This window comes from Choloepus didactylus, chromosome 4, assembly GCF_015220235.1.
Source record: "Choloepus didactylus isolate mChoDid1 chromosome 4, mChoDid1.pri, whole genome shotgun sequence".
In the NCBI taxonomy this organism is placed as follows: Eukaryota; Metazoa; Chordata; class Mammalia; order Pilosa; family Megalonychidae; genus Choloepus; species Choloepus didactylus.
Window position 1 is genome coordinate 177,328,613 of NC_051310.1, and position 7,798 is coordinate 177,336,410.

The 7,798-nt window shown below is 39.7% G+C and overlaps 1 pseudogene; it reads right to left on the reverse strand.

The window, feature by feature from the left end:
* Positions 1 to 1,944: 1,944 nt before the first annotated feature.
* LOC119533018 lies at positions 1,945 to 2,412 on the reverse strand (annotated as a pseudogene).
* Positions 2,413 to 7,798: the final 5,386 nt, after the last annotated feature.

Genomic DNA, 7,798 nt, shown 5'->3' on the forward strand with positions numbered 1-7,798 from the left:
CTCTTCTAGGGTCTTCTTGATTTCCTTTGTCTCCCGTACTATGGTCTCATTATTCATCTTTAGTTCTTTGAGTAGCTGCTCTAGGTGCTGTGTCTCTTCTGATCTTTTGATTTGGGTGCTTGGGCTTGGGTTATCCATATCGTCTGGTTTTTTCATATGCTTTATAATTTTCTGTTGTTTTTGGCCTCGTGGCATTTGCTGAACTTGATAGGGTTCTTTTAGGATTTGTAGACCAATTGAAGTCCTTATCTCTAATTTATCAGATCTACAGCTTCGTGGAGTACACTTTCTCTAACTAACCAGCAGGTGGTGTCCACGAGCCACCTGTTCTCCACAAGCTAGTTCTCCCCTGCTTAGCCTTTTTGGTGAGTGGGGGAGTGAGTCTTGTGGGGTCCAATTGGTGTACCAAGCTTGCGTGTGTAGTTGGTGTTGCCTGTCCTGTATATGGGGCGTATTTCTGGGCAGTCAGGAAGGGGGGGGTGGCTCTAACAGTCAAATCTCCCTGGTGATCCTAGAGTTTTAAGGCTGCTGCAATAGTCTAATCCTTCAGTTCAGTCCTGCCACAGTTTGTCTCTGCCAATGACCCACAAGTCCTTGGTATTGGCGTATGGCTCCTGAGACTTCAAGTGGGCCCCTCTTCCAGGCCGTGCACCCCCTGGTCCTCTGTTGAGGGATGACGACTGTGCTATGTCACAGGTGAGTGCCATCCCCCCAGGGCAGTTCTGGGCTGCTGGGCTGTGTAGGGAGGCTCCCAGTCTGCTGAAATGATGGCTGAATGGGGCTTTGTTAATTCACACTGCTCTACCTTCTCAACTCTGGGACAATCAGCTGAGGTTGCAGGGAAGGCTAATGTCCACGCCCAGTTTTGTGGTGTGTGCCTGTTATTTGAAGTGCTTCTGTCACACTGGGTTGTCTGGGGCAGTTCTGGGCTATGGGGCTGGCGATGGGCAGGAGTGTTTCCTGTCCACCAGGATGATGGCTGTGAGCAGACACCCCCCTTTTCTTGGGAAGTTGTGATGTTTAGTGAATTTTCTCAGCCACTGGATTATTGCGTTTTGTCTCAGAGCTCTCCTTGTTCTGCTCTTGACTTGACGTGCCCAAATTGCAGGTCTTTGAAGCTTTCTGTATTGGGCTTCTTAGAGTAATTGTTTTAGAAAAAGAAAAAAGGATTAAAAAAAAAAAAAAAAAAAAAGGGCCCTCCTCAGCGATCTAATGGGTTATTGAAATGCTAAGAGACAAAGCAACCAGGGCCATTAAGGAAAGGTCCACAGGGCAGAGAGATCAGCTTTTCTTCGGGATTTGCATATGCGCCTCAGGGCCTGAGCTCGGGCCTGGGCTCTGCCCTTCCCCCTTCTATGTTCACCAGAACTCCAAAAATCCTCCGCTTTTATTTTGGAGTTTCTCGTGTTGTTTTTTTTCTATGCCTGTCTCCTCTCTGCTGGGCTGGCTGCTCTCAGATTCTCTGGTGTCTGGTCTCTGTCTATCTATGGTTGGAGTTTGGATCAGCAGAATGAGTTTCCGATAAGGGCTGCCACTGCAGTTCTCCCTTCTCCTTCCCAGAGCTGACAGCCCCTCCTCCCACGGGACTGAGCCTGGCAGGGAGGGGCGCAGGACCCCTGGCCGCAAAAACTTACAGATTTCGCTGATCTCAGCAGTTCCACGTTTTCATGAGTGTTGTATGAAGTATGCCCAAAGTCAGATTGCTCTGTGGTGTCCAGTCCACGCAGTTCCTGGCTTTCTACCTACTTCCCTGGAGGAGTAACTAAAACATACAGCTCACCAGTCTGCCATTTTGCCCCGCCTAGTTCTCATCCAGTAAGTTTTACATTAACCATTACAAGCTGGACAGTTGAAGAATGTGGGTTTTTTGGCTCAAAAAGTCTGAGTCTTATTGTGAAAACGAGTTCTTGGCTGTCCCACCACAGCTTTCTCGTAGGTGGACTGTCAGGGAAGTCTTGATTGGGGAGTATGATTTGTTTTCCTATCGGGAATAAACCTGCAGGCACTCGGTTCATTTTGGGTTTGTTCCAGTATGTCTTTAGTCTGTTCCAGTTCACCTTTCATTTTTAGGAAAACCAAGTTGTTGGCTAGGTCCATCATTGTTGATCTCAGTTGGGCTGCTGGACCTGCTTCAGGTACCGGATTTGAGTAGTACTCTCTTGCATCTCTTCTTCCTTGGTCGCTAGCCTGTTTCCCCTGCGTGCAAACTCTTGCTGCTGTTGCTTTAATTTTTCCTCAGATTCCCTTGAGCCAGTTACATCATTAGAGTTAAGAGCTGCGTACTTGCCCTCCAAAACCTTGCACATATGCTGCATAATATTTCCATCTTAGAATTAACTCATCTCGTGCCATAACTTTGAAGTCTGTTTCACTCAGTCAAACCTTTTTGGGAAGAGGTTCTTTGTTGGTCATCTTGAATCCTCTCCCGGCCGAGGCCCCGCCAGCGCCGTCAGGTCACAGAGGCCGAGGCTGCGCTCCCAGCGGTCGGTTCAGGCCGACTCGCCACCACCGACCACACTGCTCCTTCTGCCGTAGCCCCAGCTCTCCCCTTTGCGGGTCTCACTGCCACAAAATAGTGCCCATGCCATTAATTCTTAAACTTCATAAACATGACTTTTACTGTAACACACTTTAATGTGAAGATTAAATTGCAAAAGTAAAATTTGGGTTGGAAGAGGAAATTATTTCAAATTATTAAGCTTAAAATAATAACCCCTATATCTGATCTTTTTTTTCTTCAGGTTTATGGGTACATCCATGTAAAAATGTACACATGTGCTTTTGAACTCAGATGTGTTTAATAACTCATACTCTGAAGTCAAATTAAGTCATATTTTATCTCTGATGCTTGAATGAAGAGTCAGAAAATATCAGCAACTCTGAAAAAGAATAAAAGAGAACTGTGAGAGCCATGATCATTGGAACAAATATGTATTTTGCTCACTCCTTAAATAATTATGCTCTGCCCAGCCTCCAAAGAGAGAGAAATTGAGAGGAATACAAAAGTTCTGAGAGAGAGAAGAAAGCAAACCAGTATGAGGATATTAGGAAGCTCCCAGGCAATAGGAGACCTGACATATGTAATAAAAAGGAATAAAAAAGAAAGCATAAAAGATTTAGACCAAATTAGACAGAAGTTTCTTTTAACCACTGTGTCACAGAATAGCCTCTAGCAAAACTAACTGCTTAAAATAATAGTTATTGACAGAGCAGTTGTCCCACCACAGACATATATGTGTGTACACTTCCATGCATTCCCACATGCACAGATATTTTCCAGATAAAAGTGGAGGAATAAAGGAGTGTGATAAGTATGGAAAAAGGTGACATGGGAGAGTAACTTGAAAGGTATTTTCAACATTTTTCTAAGGCTACTCATCATTGTGATTCAGGTACTTTTCTTACAATGTGGGGGGAAAAATCTTGTCTTCTAAGTATATACAATAGTACTAAAATGTGTTTTTCTACCTAAAGAATATAAAACCTACTTTAATATTCCTGATGGAGAGTTATCTTCAATACCACAGAAATACATAAGAATGGCACAATTAATCCTGATGATCAAAGAAGTACACATGCCTATAAAAATCCAATTCCGGGTACACATCTGTGTTAGGGTTCTCTAGGGAAACAGAATCAATGAGAGGTATCTATGAATGTAAAATTTATAATAGTGACTCATGCAACTGTGGGTATGCAGGAGTCCAAATTCTGTAAGGCAGTCAGCAAACTGTCAACTCCAAGGAAGATGTCTGATGAAATCCTCAGGAAACGAACCGGCAACTTTGACAAACTCCTCAGGAAATGCTTTGCTGGTCAGCCAAAGAAGAAGTGAAGGTCCTCTATCTGTCTCGCTTATAAGTCTTCAACTGATTAATTGGATTAAATCTAGCCAATTGCATTCCCTCATTGTGGAAGACGTGCCCTTCGGTGAGTCATCAGTCATAGCTGCAGCCAATTGACTGATGATTTAATAAACCAGCCTGTTGGTTTATTAACCAGCCACAAACATCCTCCTAGCAATTGTTAGGCCAGTGCTTGCTTGACCAGACATCTGGGTACTATCACCTGGCCAAGTTGACGCATGAACCTAACCATCACAATACTGTAACACAAAATATTATAGAATTAGTTAGTAGAGAAGAAATATTCTGCATTGTGCAGTCTTGAATTTGTTCTGATGTAGAGGAAGTTTCTTTGATTTTGTGTTTTTGACACATTTCTTAAAATATCTGAATATCCATACATCTTTTCATTAATTCCAAAATAGATAAATAAAATGAGACTAGTTCTTTCTTGAAGCTGGTGATAAAGCTTCCACTGACAAAGATCTTTTAATCAAACTGAATAGGAAGAGAGGTAATTAAAGAGGTAAATGCAATGCATTGTGATAAAGCTATGATAAACAAAGTAAATCTTAGGGAAGAGGAAAATTGGAAATAACAGAACGGTGATGTCAGAAATGAATCTGGAGTGCTTGGATTTAAAGGGCATTCCAGACAGTGAGCTTACTCAGCAAGAAACTGAGAGTAACTAAGTAACTTCAATCATGGTATACGATAAGATCTTTGAAGTCGGGAGTGAGCCATTAGGGTTACTATGTGAGCAAAGACTTGTATAATATGACTTAGAGTCTGGACTTTTATCTTGAAGACTGTAAGAGGCATTGCAGAATTTTCAGCAGAGACTTGATTGCATTTTCTGCTTAAGAAAGGTCATTCTGATGACCATCAGGAAGGTAAATCAGAGGAAGCACAAGATTGATTATAGGGAATACCAAGTAGGAGGTTGCTGTCTTAATCCTGATAAGAAATAATGAGGTCTGACTATGGCATGGCAGTGGAGAATGGAAAAGAAGCACAATTTGAAGAGATGTTTAAGTATTTCCAGTAATTGGATATATCAGATTTGATTACCAGCAGCTTGCCTTTTAGATATTGCCAACACCATCTTCCCTAAACCATTCCTGTTAGGAAAAAAAAAAAAAAAATGCATCTGAGATGTCCTATTACTTGGATCTTTAGACGGTTGAGGCAATTTCTGCTAGCTTTAAATACTAAATAAAGATAAACAGTTAGATTTATTATTAATGTTAGTGACCCAAAAGAAAGCTATAGTTGGTATGTAAAAGCTACCATGTGGTTTCCTTCAAAATAAAGGAAATAAGATTGCTTTAATTGTTCTCAGAGTCAAAAAAATATATGGAATTATCATAAAAAAGGGAGGACTAAGTCACCTTGAAGTGACAGCAGGGTCCCAAGTCCCCAATATTTGACTAAAACCAAATTATTCAGTTCTGTCTAACTCTGGTAACTAACAGATTTGTGTTTTGGTTTTTAATTAGTTGCGTGATGCTGAGTCTGAATCTACATCTTTGCAGGCAGCCCATTCTCAGTTTAACTGTTTCAGGTTTCTTAGCTGTGTTTACACCTAGGAGTTTATCTTTTTCTTAGACTTGAGAACTTTTCATCTGAATACTTCAATAATCATAAAATCTCAGCAAAGGCAGTATCCTTGCTATGCAAAACAAAGCTTAAGGTAAGCCCTGTGGATCTCACCAGTCCCCCAGATATTGCTTCCTCAAAAACCAACCTTTAGAGAAATTATAGTGCCGACTCACTTATTCAGCTGGCAATGCTGATGTCTAGAACCCCAGCCTTGGATAGTTCAGTGAGATATTGGTACCTGTGAAATCCCTCAGGACAAATCCACCTTGTCTTTTCCATTGTTTACTATATTTTACTTTCAAATCATATTCATCTTTAATCATCTTCAAATGTCCACATAATCTAATAAAGATAATTGGCAATTGCCCTCTAATTTGTATATTGGCTGTATGTTGTGCACAACTTTCTGTCTCTTTAAATAAAGAAGATAAAATGGAAGCAAGGAAGAACATTAGGAAAAAATGGTTAGGTTGATATTACCAAGCCCTCATGTTGTATCCTTCCTTCACTGCATCCCTAACAAACTACAAAGTAAAAACAACATGGAATCAGTAAGAAGAAAGCATGGATGACACCCTATATATAGTAATGTCAGGCTCCTGAGGTGGAAATGGCTCTGCCTTAGCAAAAATGTGGAACAGAAAAGCATTTAAGTATTGTAGTTCTCATCAAAAACATGTCGAATTATCAAAGAGAAAATAGGAAAGGATGAGGAACAAATGTAGCTCAAAAATATCTGGCTGGTAGGAAATCTATAATTCTAAATATAGCAAAACCTATGATAAATTCTCAGACATAAATTTAACCACTCCTTGAATGAAAAACAAGATAGTTCTACCAAGAAGAGTATTGCTGCAACAAATTACCAGAAACTTGGTGGCTTAAAACAACATAAATTTATTGTCTTATACTTTTGGAGGTAAGAAGTCCAAAATGAATCTCCTTGGTCTAAAATCAAGGTGTCAGCAGGGCTGTATTTCTTCTAGAGGATCTGTTCCCTTGCCTTTTTCAACATCTAAAGGCTGTCCGCTTGTTGCATGGACCCCTTCCAGCCAGCAATTTCATCACTTCAAGCTTGGCTTGCATCGTCAAATCTCCTTCTATGACTATCCTGCTACCCTTTTCCTTTATAAGGACCCCTGTGATTACATTGGGTCCTACTGAATAATCCAGGATAATCTCCCCAACAAAAGATCCTTAACTTACTCACATCTGCAAAGTCTCTTTACCATGTAAGGTAACATTTGTAGAGGTTCTGAGGACTAAGAGGAGCATATCTTGGGGGGCCATCACTCTGCCTACTAGCGAGTCAGAGATGAATGTTATGAAGTGTTTTTTTCTTTCTGTTATTCTTTCAGGGGAAAATAAATGCTATCTTTCATCATCTCAGTTCCCAGATGAATGGAAATATTCTAGTTATTATTCGTAAATTGGCATATTTGTAATTGGAAACTCCAGATATAAGTTCTAGTTTTTCTTCAAACTTGCACAAAACTTCATCAGAAACAAAAAAAAAAGAATGCTTTTACTTTTTTTTTTATTTTGACTGAAATGTTCGAGATATTATTCCTTTCCCTTCACTGATAAATTGCTTGTAGCATTAGGTTACAAATATGTCACAAAGCATTTTGTCATTCTATATTCAGTATAAAACAAGATGGAAAGTTTAGGAAAAGTACTTGACTTTGAAAATTATTAAAGGAAGTTCTTCACACATGCAGATGTTTTTGTACAGAGTATGGAAATAGTTTTCTAAAGGCCTACAAAAGCAATAAATACACTTAATGTCATAATTATTATATTATTATTATTTTCGATCTGATTGTAGTCTTTTCCTGTTTTGCCCCAACATTTACTGAATTTGGGTGATTTGCTTACATAAAATGAAGACGTCTGCATACTCTATATCCCTGCTCCAGAGCATCTGCAAATGCATAACCCTAAGTTATGTGATATTCAGCCACCAATCCAGACAACTGCTGGCCTCCGCCCCTGGAACATTTTTAAGGACAAGTTTTCTCAGTTTGCTTTTTCTCATTTTGTTTTACATTCATACTATGATACTTCTCTATTTAAGTAATACACTAAAAAGTGGACCCTTAGATTCTGTCTTGGTTATGTCACTTTAGCAAAACTATGTATGTATAGCGAAGTTAATTTGAATAATCAGAACAGTCAAGTCAGTACAAACAACTAATTTATTGTGTTTATCTAGAAACACAAAGTTATGAAAACAGAATCAAGATTGAAAGGTTAAAAATAAAATGTTTAAGAAATGTTCTCTGTAGGGGTTAGCATGATTGTTTATGAACAGTCTCTGTTCCTTGATCAACATAAGGCCTCTAACTTAG